The sequence below is a fragment of the Mus caroli genome, chromosome 19, assembly GCF_900094665.2.
Source record: "Mus caroli chromosome 19, CAROLI_EIJ_v1.1, whole genome shotgun sequence".
NCBI classification, from domain to species: domain Eukaryota; kingdom Metazoa; phylum Chordata; class Mammalia; order Rodentia; family Muridae; genus Mus; species Mus caroli.
The window spans coordinates 9,504,604-9,522,337 of NC_034588.1; positions in this window are offsets into that span (position 1 = coordinate 9,504,604).

Genomic DNA, 17,734 nt, shown 5'->3' on the forward strand with positions numbered 1-17,734 from the left:
AGAGGCAGAGGCAGAGGCAGAGAGGCAGAGAGGCAGAGGGAAGAGGCAGAGGGAAGAGGCAGAGGGAAGAGGCAGAGAGGCAGAGGCAGAGGGAAGAGGCAGGTAGATCTCATTGAGATTAAGGACAGTTTGGTTTACATAGGATGTTACAGGCTACATAGGGCTACATAGTAAGACTTTGTTTAAAAAAATAGTAAGGTAAAACTACAGTTTGAGTGAAGTCATGGCACAAATAAAAAGCAATGTACATCTATCAGCGTAACTAACGTTGATAAGATTGACATACCAAGTGGTGGGATCTGAAATGGCAAAACTACTTTTGAAAACAGTTGAGTAGTTTTTTTGAAATAATATGTGCTTACCATATAATTGGGTTGGTTTTTAGTTTCTTTCTTTTTTATTTGAAGAAATCTTATAATAGTCCTTAATTTCTTTCTCCTGACTTTATCTCCACTTTCCTCTTATTATAAGGGCAACTAAATAAATAGATAAATAAACAGAGAGAGAAAAAGAAAGGCAATGATTACCCTTTTTCCTTGTGTTTTGGGAATGTGTTTTTCAGTTCTAATGAAGATTTTTCTTTTACATAACTCACTTTCCCTTCAAGTTTGTTCTTCTTTATATATCTTCTCTAAAGCAATTTAATTTGGAAGACTTAAATAAATAAATAAATAAATAGCCCAAAGAGTCCTAATGGAGAGATGGTACACACACCCCTCTCCCCCTCACTGACTGGCCAAAGTGGGGCACTTATTGTTTTAACACAACCAAGTTACTTTACCCATCTGGCCTCAGTCTCTGTACTTGTCACTTGCTGACAATGACACCCTCTCTGTATCATTTCATGAGGGCCAAACGAATTAATTCATGTAAGACATCAGTATTTAAAGCATTCCTAATGAATAGGAAATGTGATTATGTGCCTATTAAGGTAAGACTCTGTGCTAACCACTTACACACATACCGCTTCTTAAACACACCAGCAGCTTAGAGGCTCTGTGTACTTCTCAGGATGCAAAACCTAAAAACAAATTCACCAGAACACACACTCTTAAGGAAGTTAAGATAATGAATGTTGCAGAATGTGGTGGGCATTGTATGTCAAAAGAACACATGTTTTGTTTGGCTTCTTGGCTGGCATCATCTAAGCAGACCAGAAGTTATTCAGCAAAGCCTCTAGAGTAAGAGCCACTAAGGCTTAAGACCTTGTGTTGTCTTTGTGAGAACTGGGCAGGTGTGTGGTCTCCATTTCTGTGGCATGCAGATAGATCATGGTGAAGGGAAGCTGTGGTCATCACATGCAGGCTGGTCATCTAGTAGAAGCTATGTTGATTAACTTAGACCAGCTAAATGGTAACTGAGCTGGTGAATGCTTGGATTCATAGAGATGGTCACTAGGAAATACCAACTCTGTCTACCAGAGAAATTAAGGAGATCAACTTAACTATCAAAACCTTCCATTCTGGCACTCATCTACACAGAACACCATGCTCTGTGGGAAGCAAGAAGACAGGCCATAGCTCAGATTAAGGAGTTAAGTTTTGTGTTCAGAAACACTTTTTTTTTAACCTCTTCCAACTTCTGCCCTAGCCTGTGTTTTTTTGTTTTTTTTTTTTTTGTTTAATCCACTTAATTACTTGGAATATATTGATGGTGCCTTGGCAGAGTTCTAGGTTATTTGAGAAAAGGGATACAATCTAGACACAGCGGAAAATAATAAAACTCTAACAGTTATTTGGGGGTGAAGGGGCAATCTCAAAATAGATAAGACACTAAGTGTGAAAAGGGGTACTTTTCTCTAATGGGGTCAGCAGGATAGCTGCACAGAGGTGGTGATGACTATATGGGGTCCATGAGAATGGAATGGGCCAGGGGTCCATTTGGATGCTGAAAAGCTGCTTGTGAACTGGAGTTTTGTCGGGGAAGAAATGGCTTGAACACAGAGGTATTGGAAAATATACAGAAGGAAATCATTGCTACAACATTTTAGCAAACGATTGTGCTACTTTTATTAGTCTTTTAAAATTTATTTTTTAACTTTTTATTTACTTATTTTAATTGGTGTGTGTGTGTGTATGTGTGTATGTGTGTGTGTGTGTGTGTGTGGGAGAGAGAGAGAGAGAGAGAGAGAGAGAGAGAGAGAGAGAGCGCACCACAGCATGGGGACTATCTGTAGAGTTGCTTCTCTTCCTCTGCTTTTGTGAAGGATCTGGTGCTTGAACTCAGGTCACCAGGGTTGGTAGGAAGCATCTTTACTTGCCGAGTCATCTCTCCGGCTCCTTGTATTAGTCTTTCAACGCTTCTGAAGGTTTGAAATATATCATTTTTCTTTTTTTTACATTAAAATTAAATATAACAATTTCAGTCAGCGGAGATCCACCTACATAGACAAAGAATGTCTGAGAAAAATCTCAGTACAACTCAAGGAGTTTGTTGTAACAAAGAATACCTTTTTCCAAGGTCCAAACTGATCTCCTTTTCACACGTCTCTTCTCATAGTGTCCTCTCTGTAAATATTTGTAACCATGTTGTTTGCTACAGAACATTCTCTGAAGTGTATGATTCTGTATATACACATTGCCTGGATGATTACATTTGATTTTAATCCAGCTCTTACCTACTTTCTCATGTTCATACACACAGGACACAACAGGCGTGCAAAGCTGTAGCACTCCGTTACTTACCTAAGATCTTCAATTGTTTTTCAAGAACGCTGACATCTTAAATGATGTTCATGTGGACCTTGGAAACGGTTGGCTTCCAAAGGGTCTCTTTTGGTGGCCTCTCCTTTTATTGTTGTGACAAAGGGCATGCTCCAAGAATGACATTTTCTTGGCGCTTCCACACAGATTGACTGTGTTCCATCATATTCACTGACAAAGTCCCAGAACAAATGTGAGAACTACCAGAGGGATTATACTGGATGTGACTGTGGAAAAGTTCTGTTGACAGTAAGGTCAGTTTCAGTGGGAGTAATTAAGATGTTATTCAGCAACAGATGTTTTTAATACACATTTTCTGTAGCATCTAAAAGTGTGAGTTCCTTGTGTCCTAACTCCAATAGAAAAATGGGTTTGGTTTGGGACATAAAGTTTGGGAGAAAGCCCTTTCCACTTTATATCTCAGCACCTTTTGTTCAGAGGGCATCTGTCATGTGGGGAAGAGGTTGAAGCAGGCTGAAGCAGTGTAGTGACTACTTAGGCTAAGAAAAATTAATAAAACATGATAGCAAGATGGCTGCACAGTAAACCCTGTCTCAGAATAATAATAATAATAAAAAACAAAACCCCCAAAACCAAACCAAACCAAACCAAACCAAAAAAACCAAAATGGCTGCACAATGACAACCATGATTTTATTTAACAGCTATTTTGATTGTTTGGTGGTCTTTAGGATCTGTAGGTTTTAGACAGTGGCACTGTATATGTCCTGGAACTCACAGAGATCTACCTGCCTCTGAGTGCTGGGATTAAAGGCCTTTTACCCTAATTACTGGCAACAATTGCTCTCTGTGGGGTCAGTAGTGCAGAACTGCCTGCTGGCTTCTCCTTCCTTTGGCCCCAGCCAGCCTCCAGGCAACATGGCTCAATTTCCTTCTACGCAGGAAATCTCTGTTTTACTCAGAGTCTAGATCCGGCTGTCCCTTCCCAGTTACAACAGAATGAAATTCAGTAGATGCAGCAGTCTCCCAGGTGAAAGGTCACCAGATGGAGTCCTTACCTTTGCAGGACTACTTGTTGAAGAAGAGTTTTGATTCAGGATTACCATGGCCTCAGTAACACAGGGATTTACTTTATTCCTGAGTGACTCATTGAAGGTGTCTCTTTTGAAATGACAAACCCTCACATTCAAGTTAAATAGAATAAACAAAGACAGGAGGCACCCCAGATGGCTGCTGGCAGGACAATCTCTTTTCTGTATTATTCCAGACTCCAACATTATCCCCTTCCCACTGTTAAAAACCTTAGGGATAGAAATGGAATGCTTTGAGAGACTCCTTGATACAAAAATAAGAGCAGTATTCACTGAGATTTCAGTGGTCCAGGTACTTTTAAAGAGAATAAACATGCTCTTAACTTTTAAACTTTAGAGTAGATTTACAGCAGACTTGCAAGAAAGTTACAGAAAGTTCTTGTCTATCTCGAGCAAGATCTCACTATTAGTGTTCCCATGATACCTTTGTCAGGACCAATGGGCCTCATACTGAAAAGCTGTCATTAAGTAAAGTCCATTCTTTATTTAGATTTCTTTAGTCCTTTTCTACCTCATAATCGTATCCAGGATACCAGATGACATTTAGTGGCCACGGTTTTTAAGCTCTTGAGGCCCAGACAGTTTCTCAGACTTCTTTTCCTGGAGAGCATCAAAGAGTGCTAGACAGGGATTTTATAGAATGTCTCTAAATCTGAGTTAGTGTCATATTATTTTCTCATAATTAGACAGAAGTAATGAGCTTTGCAAGGTGTGTGGGGAGGACTATAGTGTCGTTCTTATCTGATCATATCAAAGGGCACAGAGTGTGACCATAGTGTATTGATGCTATTAACTTTAACCCCCAGACCCAGGCAATGTTTATTAGGCTTCTTCAGTTTTTTTTTTTTCTTTCTGCACTGTCCTTTTGTATACACCAGAAGGAAATTACCCCTAACTTTCACCTGTAGAATTGGGAGTCAGACCTTATATCCTTGAAGGTGGAGAACCTGCACAAATTATTTAAAGTTCTGCATATAAGCACCCTGAATTTAGTTACATATTCAAATGTTTACATCTGCATGGACTCATAGATATCTGTTTTCCACTTTGAGCAATAATCCAACATGTTATATATACGTTGTTGCTTGGGTTGTTTCTACCTTGGCCACTGGGAGCACTTTGAAGAAGCTACTGGGTCCCTTTGAAACACATCAGGTTTTGGTTTTGAGAACTTTCTTGAATTTCGACAAGGCACTACCCATTTATACTGTATATGTCTGTTTTAGTACTACTGTTAGTCATTCTTCAAGAAAAATTTCTTCCTTCTTCCTCTCCACCTCCTCAATGATGCAATAGGGAACAGATAGCTAATAGGCCATTTGTGTTCGGACAACATGGTGCTGATATCAATATTCATATCTGGGAACTAGGAGTTAGCACAAATGGCTGACAAATGGCTGGGCAACTCTAAAAGTAAACACTGATGTCTCTAAGGGTTTCTGGCAGAATGCCACTTTTGTGTGATTTTAGATAAAGGTGGTCTTGAACTTAGGGGCTAGTGTATCCAGTGTGTCTTTGCAAAAGCCTACGTGTTTGTGGGCCTCTTTTGCCTGTCTCTTCAAGGCCTATGTGTCCTGGGATGTGTCTTCTGGAGGCTGCCTGTCTACTTTCCTGTGTGCTGGCCTTTGCCTGTATTGAGTAAAGTATGACTTATCTGCCAGGAAATCCTTGACTTTTCTCCACTCTTCCGGTTTCCTGTGACCCTGCTTCCTTACTTGCATTATGCTTGTTTAGCAATTAAGAAATTAAAATAAGAGTTAATAGTGACATATCCATGCCAAACCACAACAAAAAGCAACATCACTATATAATTGGAACTTCTTGGAATACCACTTTTTAATAAATATAAAATTCAGGTTTTATTATTTTATCTTTTGTTCCCATGTATGAGTACATTCTAGGAAATGATGGTAATGCCCAGATCCATTTCTAGTGACCTAAGGCAATGTCATCTACTCAGGGGAGGATTCCTGGTGAGTAATGCAGAGTACTGGAAGGAACTGAAGGAACCATGTAGGGGAAAATGCAGAAGCTCTCAGTGGGCTGATGACTGGCTAACTAGGTTCACTGGGTGCACAGACAGTAGGAACATATACTGGGTCCATCACCAGATCCAACTAACTTGACCTTTAGAGCTTTTCAAATATCTCATCGTGTCCACCATTTCTACCTTAGATTATGTCTTTATTATTTATTTTTTGGGGTGACGGAAGAAACCTCTTAGTTGGTCTCTTCTGTCTCCTCATTGTGATAGAGCCTTTGATTCTGTCAAAATATGCACAATTATTTTGTTCTTTGAAGCTTTTCAAATACTTTCCACTTTATTCAATGTGAATGTCAAGGGCTTTCAGTGGCCTATACCATAGGTTGTAATCACTTGGTCACTCTCTACCATTATCTTTCCGACCTCAACTAGCACATCTCCTCTTCTTGTTTCCCTTAAGTTGTTTCAGTGGCCTCTGTGTTATGTCTTTTAGGCTCCTGGCCTCATGTCTGAGTCTTTGCTTGACTCAGTTGTGGACTAAGATTTGTACCTTACATAAATTTCTTTTTCTAGGCTCAGAAATTTTAAGACATAGGCTCTATCTTCAGAAAAATGAAAAGAGTTACAGCATATTAAATATAATATGTAAATATCATAAGGAAACAAATAAAGCTAAAGTTAATATATTGAATAGAGCTGTCCACCTGCCCACATATTTCTTAATCCATATAGAAAGACTGAAGTACTTTCATAGATTTCTGCTGTTTTTAGTAAGTCATGCAATTGGAGAATAAAATAAAATAAATTGTTTATATTTATATTTAAAGACAGGATCACATGTAGCCCAAGTTGGTCTTGAACTCCTTATGTAATTAAGGCTCATATTGGACTTCTATCTTCTTTTTGGGGAGGAGCTAAGACAGGGTCTTTCCACGTAGCCCTGGCTGGCCTGGAACTCTCTATGTAGACCAGGCTGGCCTCAAACTCAGAGATCTGTTTGCCTCTGTTTCTCTAGGTCTGGGATTAAAGACATGTGCCACCCCTGTTCTACCTTACTGAACTTTTGATCTTCTTACCTCCACCTCCTGAGTGTTGGGATTACAAGCAAGGATCGCCTTGCTGTCAACCCTTAAAATAATTATTTATACTATTGATTTTTGAATTTATACATGTTTACATTTTCTTGATTAATTTTTCATATTATTTACTGTTTAAAAATTTTAAAATTCATTTTTAATTTATGTGTATGTGTGTCTACTTATCAATGTGTGCTTAGATGCTGAGGGGATACACTGAAGTGGAGGCCTGCTGTCCTGAGGTTCATAGAATGATCAGGGAAGAACTTTTTCTCAGGGTCACAATTATGGGGGTCACAGTCCTGACACAGCTGTGCTGACTCCAAGGGAAATGTTTTCAAGCTCTTCAGTATGGGTGTTCCAGTTTAATTTCTGTTGTCATGTCACGCAGGGATAAAAAGCCACTTAGAAGAGAAAGGAGCTTATAATTCTGTTTACAGTCCATCATAGCAGGACAGTCCAGATGGCTGGAATGTAAAACACTCTGTCACATCACATCCACAGTCTAGAGCAGAGAGAAATGAATGCATGCCTGCTCACTTGCTTGCTTGTGCTAATCTTTACTGCTCCATTGAATGGTGTCACCCACATTGAGCTGGGTCTTCTCACATCAACTAACTTAACTAGAACCAATCTCCCACAGGACAACCCAATGTGAACCATGCACCACGGAGACTCTCTTCCCAGGTGAGTCTAGCTTGTGTCAAGTTGAACACTAGAGCTAGTCATTATGGTGGACTTCAGATGAACAACTCTTCAGTTGATAGTAATTTGTAAAAGAAACTCAATTTGGATGTGGTTACTTCATAGATGTTATAACTTCAGGGAAGACATTATAAAGTTCTAGAATCCCTGGGTGTTGTGCTCCTAATATGTGTCTTAGCTGTCTTGGGTCACAATACTAGAATGTCTGAGTGTCTTTTGATTGAATTTCTTCTATTTCCTCCAAGGTGTGTTGCAAAAGAAATATCTATTTCCCAGGCTAATAATTTTATTTTTATTTTCTTTTAAATATCAAACTGATGAGATCTTTGAAAGTCAAGTGTATCTTAGTAAAAGCAGAAAAACTAGTCAGAAATCAGTAGATTGTATGTATCTGAGGTGCAAATGTTTTCAAAGATGCTGATAGACAGGAGCTGTTTACCTGTCTGTTCCATCAGAAAAGTCCAAGTCTCTTCCAGAGTCTCCTCAAGGCTAACTTCTGGATCTTCTCGTATCAATGGACTTCTCTGATATTGTGGACTGTAGCTAGAATCTTCTGCTTCCTCAGTGGGTAAGACCATTTGCTGCTGTTCAAGCATGAGAACCCCAGTTTAATTCCCAGCACCTACATAAAAAGCCAGATGTGTCTGTGTGAGTGCCTATAACCCTAGCACTGGGGATGGAGACAGGTGAATCTGGATGGCTATGTAGAGTTTCCTGTTCACTGAGAGACCTCTTTCTCAAGGTGATGAGGCAGGGAGCAACAGAGAAAGACATGGCATCCTGATGTAGCATCTGCCATGATGTGCACCTGCATACTGTTGCCCATGCTCCCCTGCCCCCTCAAAATTGCAAAGGCTTAGTTTGATGCTTTGGTGTCAAATGTCCGATGCCTAACTGAATACTCTCTCCATTTGTTTTGCTTTAGTAAAATCTTTTCTGTTCTCTTGGTTAGTTACAATATTTTCAGAGTCAGAGATTCTGGCTTTCTTAATCACTTGAAATGAATGGACTGTCTTCAGGTTTATTGTCCCTCATTAGTTATAATTATTATTAATTGTTTTCCACATTGTTCAGGAAGACACTTGGATAAAAATACATTGGAGATTCAGAAAACTTTCTGGAAGATGATTTATTTTCATTAAAGGGAGAATTCCAAGTTTACACAGAAGGGGAGGGGCAGTGCCGAGACATCTGTAGGAGACATTGGAATACTGCTTTTTTTTTTTTTTTTTTTAACTTCTCCCTATTCGGCCCTCAACTCAATGAATGATGGGGGCTTTCACTAATTGTGAACCTGTAGATGATATCAATCATGGAGGAGGAAGAAGCAGGGCAGGGGGCTGGTGGCACTCATAAGAGAGTAGTAGAGCAGAAAGGTGTAGCTTCCTAGGTCTTAATGTTGTTGTCCCAGTTTTACTTTCTGACTAAAGATAGGAGCCAATTAGAGATCTGCTTTGCTCTTCTGCTATGTTCCTCCTTCATCTCTACTGTCTGCAATATCATCAGATCCATTTGTATGTTACTGAGATAAAGCAGTTGCAGAGTAATGTTGCCCTTGGCAGTCTCTCCATGTCAAAGGCCAAGGTATCTGTGAATAGTCGCAGTGTATATCCACACAAAGAGGAAACTTTTACTTTTTCCCTAAATAGGAAGAAAAAGAAGAAAAGCAAGCTTATTTCTCCATACCCATAATAGTAGTACAGTGGGAGACTGAATTAAAGATGTCACTGTACTTAGCTCCAAAGCCATTGTTATAACCACCATTTTTTTTTTAAAGCATCCTGAAGGATGGAATTAAATTTTCATCCCAAGTTTAAAGTAAAGACAGTAGAAAACAGACCAAGATGAGCTATTTGTTTATAAAAGCCACAATGTTCCAGATAAATTAGGAACCATCACAAGACCAACCCATTCTGTCACCCACCTGTAGTGTCCCAGAGTTAGTCAATTGAATTCCTGAGACCATGTTTATTAGGAAGTGGGGATACAGTCCTTTGGTTCCTTCTCACATAGTTTACCAAGCTTACAGCAAAACTGGGACTGGGCTTATTCTAGCAACAGAAACACAAGAGCAGAATAGGTTTGGGGAAATCAATGTTCAGTCTGATGGGAAATACCAAGATTTAAATGCACAGATAGCTGTTGGAACTAATGCTGGCCCAGTGATTTGATACAGCAGAACCTTATCCAGGGCGGCTTCTGAAAGTTTATCAGAGAAGACAAAATTTTTTTTTTTTTGACAGGCTGGATGACTTACCAAGAACAGAAGCAAAAGTGTATATAACACAAAGAAAATAATTCAAAAAAGGCTAATCAGTTGTGAAATAACATGACTACACAGAGATCGACAAACCTGTGGCACAGTTGTAGTGTAGGAGAATGTGGGGTGAATGGAGATTGTTATTTTTTTCCAAGACAGGGTTTTACCGTATATAACAGGCTTGCTTAGAATTCCCAGACATCTGCTGCCTTTGCCACCACCACCTGACTAGATTTTAAATTTTTATTAGTCACAGACAATCACTTGCCTTATTAACTCAGTGGTAAATATTTTATTATTACATTTGATGATCGTGAGGTATTGTTTTGGTGACCAACAATTGATACAAGCTTCCTGGAGTCTTTGGTCTCATGTAAGATTGTAAAATGTCCATGGGAGCAGGAACAATTAATTCCCCTGATAACTTGGCCCTCAACTCTGACCCATGTGTTTAGTAGCAGATGGCAGAGAGTGTTCTGAGAGCCATGATGGAATTTTGTGGTTCTTGTTCAAAGATGGAGACCAGAAAAGGACAGTGACCTATGGCTCCAAACTTTACTGGTCATGGTTCTGCCTCTTTCCCTCTTTGAATGGAGCTAATATGGTCATGGAATCTCAATAAGTTAGGGATATTGAGTAAGCATAGTGTGAGGGCTGGAGAGATGGTTCAGTGGTTAAAGGCATATGCTGTTCTTGCAGATGACTTGAGTTTGTTTCTTAGCACCCACACTGGGCAACTCATAAATACCTGTAATGCTAGCTTCAGGGGATTCAATGACTTCCTATGGCCATACAGACACATAAAAAAATATACATATATATATATATATATATATATATATATATATATATATACACACACACAAGCACACAAATATATAAGAAAATAAGTCTTAGCAAAGAATAATGCTTTGTTTTTATAAGCTGTTATTGGCCACCTTGGGGAATTATTGGGAAACACTAAATAAATAGCTCAGTGTGGGACTGAAATCTCCATCTTCCTGTCTCAAACTCTCAAATATAGGTATTAGTGTGTTGTACTACCATGCTTAGCATCAAGGAAAATGTAGGCTTGTAATCATTTTTCTGCCTTGTATATAAAATACCTTTAAAATGTTCAAATATATTTAGATAAATGGATGGAATTGGACAAAATTATGCTAACCAAAATAAACTAGACACAGAAAGATGAATGTGTCACATTCCACCTTTCATGTATAGAAGGTAAGAAAATTGGTCTGAAAGTAGAATAGTTAGTAATGAAGGTTGAGTAGGGTGGTGTGTGTGTGTGTGTGTGTGTGTGTGTGTGTGTATGTGAAGGATGGATGGCTAAAAGGAGGCTGGACCTAGTGCATGCTGCAAGCTTATGTGATACCATACTGAATTCCATTGATGAGTATAATTCATACATGATAAAATTAAAATGGGTAACTATAAATTCAATGATCTTGCTAGTGTATTTACAGTTTAGGAAGAGAGAATGATTTGTGAAAATTTAAAGATATAATGCACGATAAAAAAGTGAGATACAATTTCTCTGTAAATAGTTACTGCTAAGTCTGTGTATCTTTTGAGTACTAAGTCAAAAATCATAACTTTGCTGTTTCCTCCTCTCTATTCTGCCTTTGGAGACTGACCAAGACCCCAAGCATGCTCTGCCTGACACTCTGATTTCTCACTGTTTTCTCCAAAGATCCCCACTAATGGCTGCTTGCAATCCTCCATTGCTTGCTCTGACTGAAAAGGCATGGCTCTGTCTCTTATTCTCATCTGCCTCCATTTTTCCGGCAGTATTTTGTGCTTGCTTGTCTTGTGGCTTCTCTTCTAAACTCTACCAAAATGGTATTCAAGCTTCCTGAAAAGAAATCAAAACATGCTGGGAGGGAAAACAAGCTAGTGTTGGGTGGGAGGCATAGGAAACATAAAAAGCAAGACCACTTTAGACAATAAATGAAGCTACTTTTCTTTTTAAATAATAGTTTTAACTTCTTGTTCATTGCCACACCCACTCCAGTGAAGTTTGTGTGGCAAGCCCAAAAGCTTGGACACAGTCCCGAGGCAAAAAGTTTCATGGAAACTAGTCTTCTGGAGCCTTGGCATCCCATAGCACCAATGCTCCAGATTTGTCTTGCAGTAGTCGGAGTTATATTATAGGTAGTGCTACTCATTCAGATGTAATACCTCCAGTATTGATAGACAGTGAAGGAAATCAGACATTGCAGTTTACTGGATAAAAGCTAGAAATCTCAGGGCTAGTTCAACAAAGTAAACTTAGAATTACAGCTGAGTCACTCCCATATGAATTTACAATGGGCTAGGAAGAAGGAGGGTTGTAGTTTAAGGAAGAACTAGAGTATTGTATTACTCATGTAAAGGTTAGTAGAACAGAACTTCCCTGGTGCATGTTTTTCACTAGGCCCAGAGGAATAGCATAATTAGGTATTTACTAAGGGACCCCTGGTGGTGGGCTAAACAATAGACCAGAATTGCACCTGGGTGTATTAGCCCTTTCACCTGGCTCCTGTAAATAGCTGATTTTAGATAGACCTGATCTTATCTCAGTTGTAAACACTGCCTGGTTCCTGTTAACACTTATGTATGCATTTTCTCTGTTTTGTGTAAAGAGCCATTATGCATCTCGATGTACCTTGGCTGATGTATCGCCTAGCTTCCTTGTTTTTCCTCTGTATTCTAAATCTGATGCTCTTTGGATGGTCCATCCTTTTGTCTCAGTTCCAAACGTTGTCTCTGTAACTCCTTCCATGGGTGTTTTGTTCCCAATTCTAAGAAGGGGTGAAGTGTCCACACTTTGGTTTTTGTTCTTCTTGATTTTCATGTGTTCATGAACCATCCAGACACTGCCCCACCCAGGGGTCCATCCCATAATCAGCCACAAAACCCAGACACTATTGCATATGCCAGCAAGATTTTGCTGAAAGGACCCTGATATAGCTGTCTCTTGTGAACCTATGCCAGTGCCTGGCAAACACAGAAGTGGATGCTCACAGCTATTTGATGGAACACAGGGCCCCCAGTGGAGGAGCTAGAGAAAGTACCCAAGGAGCTGCAGGGGTCTGCAACCCTATAGGTGGAACAAAAATATGAACTAACCAGTACCCCCAGAGCTTGTGTCTCTAGCTGCATATGTAGCAGAAGATGGCCTAGCCAGCAATCATTGGGAAGAGAGGCCCCTTGGTATTGCAAACTTTATATGCCTCAGTACAGAGGAATGTCAGGACCAAGAAGTGGGAAAGGGTAGGTAGGGGAGCAGGGTAGGGGGAGGGTATAGGGGACTTTTGGGATAGCATTTGAAATGTAAATGAAGTAAATACTTAATAAAAAATTGGAGAAAAATAAATCTGATACTCACGTTGAGAAATTACATTCAGATCAACACTCCCTTGTGTTCATGTCTGTTTGTTATTTTTCACCGACTCCTTGCCCACCTGAGTACTGAGACCCTGACTTCCCTGTGGGTTGAGGGACCGACTGAGCCCAGTCTGCGGCAGTTCATAATACAAAAAACAAAACACACCACCCCCCAAAATCAACCAAACAAAAAAATCTTTTTCTAGCTACAGACTCTTTGGAGTGCTCTTCATGTGCAATACATTATAGAAAGTTGGTTTACTCAATCCTCTACCAATTAGGTAAATACCGGTTTTAATTCTATTTATTATTTAAGACTTAGGGCTGATCTGCGTTTTTATGTAAGGAAAGTAGCATAAGAAAGAAGAGACAGAAACAGAATGGGAGACATATTGCTTTCTAGCTGCTGCACAGATTCAATTGATGTAGTTTCTCATCTTGCATCACAAGAGTATTTGACAAAAATCTCATTTGGAAGAAACTCTCTTTACATTGATTTTTCACATGTGGTAGCCACAGTGCTACACAATTCAATGGCTTTCAACAAATACATGAAGACGTATCTTATGCCCAGTGCATTATGGTACTTCTTAATACCCCCATTCCCTCCAGTACTCAACACTCATCTTTGTGTTGCTTGTCAGTAATCTCACTCATCTTTGGTCAGAAGTAATTACAATCTCTAGAAAATATTGAAAGTCACATTATTAAAACACAACAATGCATCTCAATTTTAACATGTATAACCTTAAATACAGCTAGCAATTTAATGTCTTTATCCATTCCTTTTGCCCTTAAATTTTTATTGAAAAATTATATGTTATTAGGTACAGTGTGCAACAATTGGTAAGGTTCATTACTGAAAAATGAACTCTAGAAGGTAAAGATCTTTGGGTGTTGAATGTCTTAGTGTATTTAGTTTCAAGAGACAAAGGAAAATGCAAAAAACACCTTTAAGGCTCTTCCATATTGTCCCTGTCATATATCCAAATCCCTAAGCTACAGACCTAATATAAGAGTGGAAAAGGGGATTATTATTGAACAGGAAAGTAGCAGTAGCAGACTGTAGTTTTGACTATGTTGTTCAATGGGATTCATTAAAGTGTTATCAAAACACTCGTGTATGTACATCAATGTACATTGATGTATTTTGTCTGGTGTTCAGAATTCTCTAGAAGCAATAAAAGAAATCTATTTGATTTATATCTTCTATTTTTTTTATACTGGGCCTCTATGTAGTGTCTTAGTTCCTTAGTCCCAGACCTATTATGAGAGCTAGGCAGAGGATTACTGTTGGGCAAGAAGGAGAAAATCAACTGGCAACTTCCCCTGGAGGTGATGGAATTTCAGTGGGAATTATTAAGTTGTTGCTGAAGTATACATCTACATGTAAACACACAGAGAATTATGTGAAAAAAAAAACCATTTTGGTCTGTATCCAATTGAGATATCAAATCCTCTTATTCTTAGCTTAATAAGGTTGGGAAACATGCCAGATAGTATGCCTAAAAACTTTCCAAGATCTTATTTTGTGTTTTCAAATACATAAAATATTATATATTTGAATATATCCATATATGTATATACATATATATATCTGTATGTATGTATGTATGATGGATTTCATAGATGAGGCTGTCAGGAAGTGAGAAGAGAGAATTAAGCCATAGGCTGTCTCAGAATTCATTTCTTTAGCAAGCAGAGAGTAGTTTAGGCTCTTGAACCTTCATATCTGTCTCTTCAAGATGTTGTAGAGTATGCTTACAAAACCACACCTGTCATTTGGGGAGAGCTAGATAGACCTAAGTTTGTATGCAGATAGAGATAAGTTGATATAATTGTTCATACAGTGCTGTGCAGAATAGAAACAGTAAGAAACAATGTCCTGGCAGTTTGGGGGTAGGAATTCTTGGTTATTGTTATTTCTAGGGAGATAAAGTCTCACTATTCCATTTTCAGAAGTTCAGGACTGAATCATTAGTCCCTCTCTTGCTGTCTCAGTCACTGTGGTGGTCAGCTGTAATTGTCAACTGGGCACAACCTAGGATCACATGGGAAGAGAGTCTGAATGAGAGACTTTTTACATTGGGTTGGCCTATGGACATTTCTGTGAAGGATTGGCTTAATTAACTGGTGGGAAAGACCTATGCACAAAATTCCTGACCTATATAAGAGTGGAATAATTGAGCTGAGCACAAGCAAGCAAGCAAGCAGGCAAGCAAGTGAGCAAGCAAACAAGCAAGCAAGCAAGCAAGCAAGCAAGCAAGCAAGCAAGCAAGCAAGCAAGCAAGCAAGCAGGCAGGCAGGCAGGCAGGCAAGCAAGCAAGCAAGCAAGCAAGCAAGCAAGCAAGCAAGCAAGTAAGCAAGCAAGGACGGGAGTAGGCATGCATTCATTTCTCTCTGCTCTAGGCAGTGAGGTGGGGTTACAGGCAGTTTGAGGTTTCCCTCACCTTGACTTTCCCACAACAATGAAGTATGACCTGGAGTTATATACTGAAATGAACCCATTTCCCTTAAGGTTTTATTTTTTATTTTTTGGTTTGGGTTTGGGTATTTTTTCAAAGCTATAGAAATGAAGCTGAGATAGAAATTTGCACCAAGAATGAGGTTGTGACTATGATATTTCCAGCCATGCACATTTTATACCTTGGACTATCTTTAAAACACAGTTATTCATTATTTATTTATATATGTGTGTGTACATCTGTTGGAGTATATGTGCTTCACAGGCATAGAGGTGCCTGAGGCAGTGAGAGATGCTGACATTTCTGGAGTGAGAGTTACAAGTAATAACTTGTAATTACTTTGGGTACTGGGAATCAAACTCAGGTCCTCGGGAAGAGCAGTATGTTCTCTTAATCATTGGTACATCTCTCCAGTGCCCTCCTGGACTATTTTTGTGGGAAGAATGAGGAAGTATTTGGTGTATTGAGGTGGAAAATCTTTTGAATATTGGAAACCATGTTTAATGGTGAATTTTAGTTACTTCTTAGAATATGTGGACAGCTGATGCCTGGTTCATAGGTTTTACCAAGCAATAGAGAGTCTATCAGAAACAGTATGAGGGGTTGTTTGTATGATACCCTGGCTAAGAATCTTTGTGTGCAGGTCTGGCTGAGACTGAAGAGGGTCAGTGATATGACATGCCCTCTACTACACAAGCTACTGGGAGCCCAGAAAACAAGGTTCAGGTACTGGTCCCTGAGCTACAGGGCTTGATATTTGTCCTTCCAGATTTGGTTTTGCTTTGGTTTCATTGCTCCTTGTGATAAAAAAAAAAAAAAGGAAGAAGAAGAAAACCTCACAACCCCACTTCTAAAACAAAACATCAACAAACAATAACAATCACAAATCAGTATATCCATTTTCAACTTTCTTCCTGACAAACAGGAGTAGGAAAAACATAGCACTTCTCTAGTGAAAGCCAACTCTCTCATGGCTGTTACGCAGAGTTAAGGAAGAGTTATTTTCTTGGTCCTAGTTAGCTATATTGCCGTCCATTTACACTTTGCAGTGCATCGCTATTTATGTTTCCTAAAATACACATTTACACATTCTATGAAAATCCCATAATAGTTAGTACAGTGCATGTTGATCATATCAAACCCTGATTTTTTCAGTTCAATTCCTTCAGCTGTCCCTGACACATTGATCTTTCTCAACTTCATGGCCTTTTGTTTGTTTGTTTTTGTTTTAGTAACACAGTTCAATTTATCCCTTCCCATGTCCTCTCTGCCACTCCCTCTCAGATTCATGCTGTGCTTTTTCGTTAGTTATTATTCTTACTTATATATAAATGTATGTACAAATACAATTTGTTTGGTATGTTTAGTGTTACTTGTGTGTGATTTCAAGGTTGAGTAATTGGCATTGTTGGAGCCCCATGAAATATTCTCTTTCTTTCACACCGGTAGATGTTGTACTTGTTCAGGTCTGGTTTAGTCAGCCATACAGCTGAGGTATCATGGATACAGCTTCCCTACCATTTCTAGGAGACACATTCTTACAGCAGATTTCCTTTCTTGAGATGTTTCCTGAGCCTTTGCTGCAGTTGTGTTGAAGGTTCTAGTCAAGTGCCTAAGGGAGTGANGCAACCAGTAATNCTGCCTCACAGTGACACCTGTGATACACAACAAAGACAAGGGTGGTAAGACAGCCCTACCTAAGAGTGCAGCAGTGGCACTGATATCTTGGTAGTAACCAACAGCTCTCTAATTGGACTTACAGTTTGTTTAACAGGAGGGAAATCAGGTCTGGCACTAGAGCTTACCCAGATTCTTAGGACTAGTGAGGTCATGGAGCTTAGAGGGGAATTATCTACTGCCACTTTACTAAACAATTTTTACTTTTTAAAAGTAGTTTTGCTGACTCAGACTTATGAATTGAAAATATTTTTTCTCAGCATCTGAAGATAACATGTTTATTCTTTAAAAATCATTTTTATGTTGTTTCACAGATAAGGCTTCTATGGACATAGTGGAGCACATGCCCCTGTGGTATGGTGAGGGCATCTTTTGGGTATATGCCCAAGAGTGGTATAGCTGGGTCTTCATGTATATCTATTTCCAGTTTTCTGAGGAACCTCCA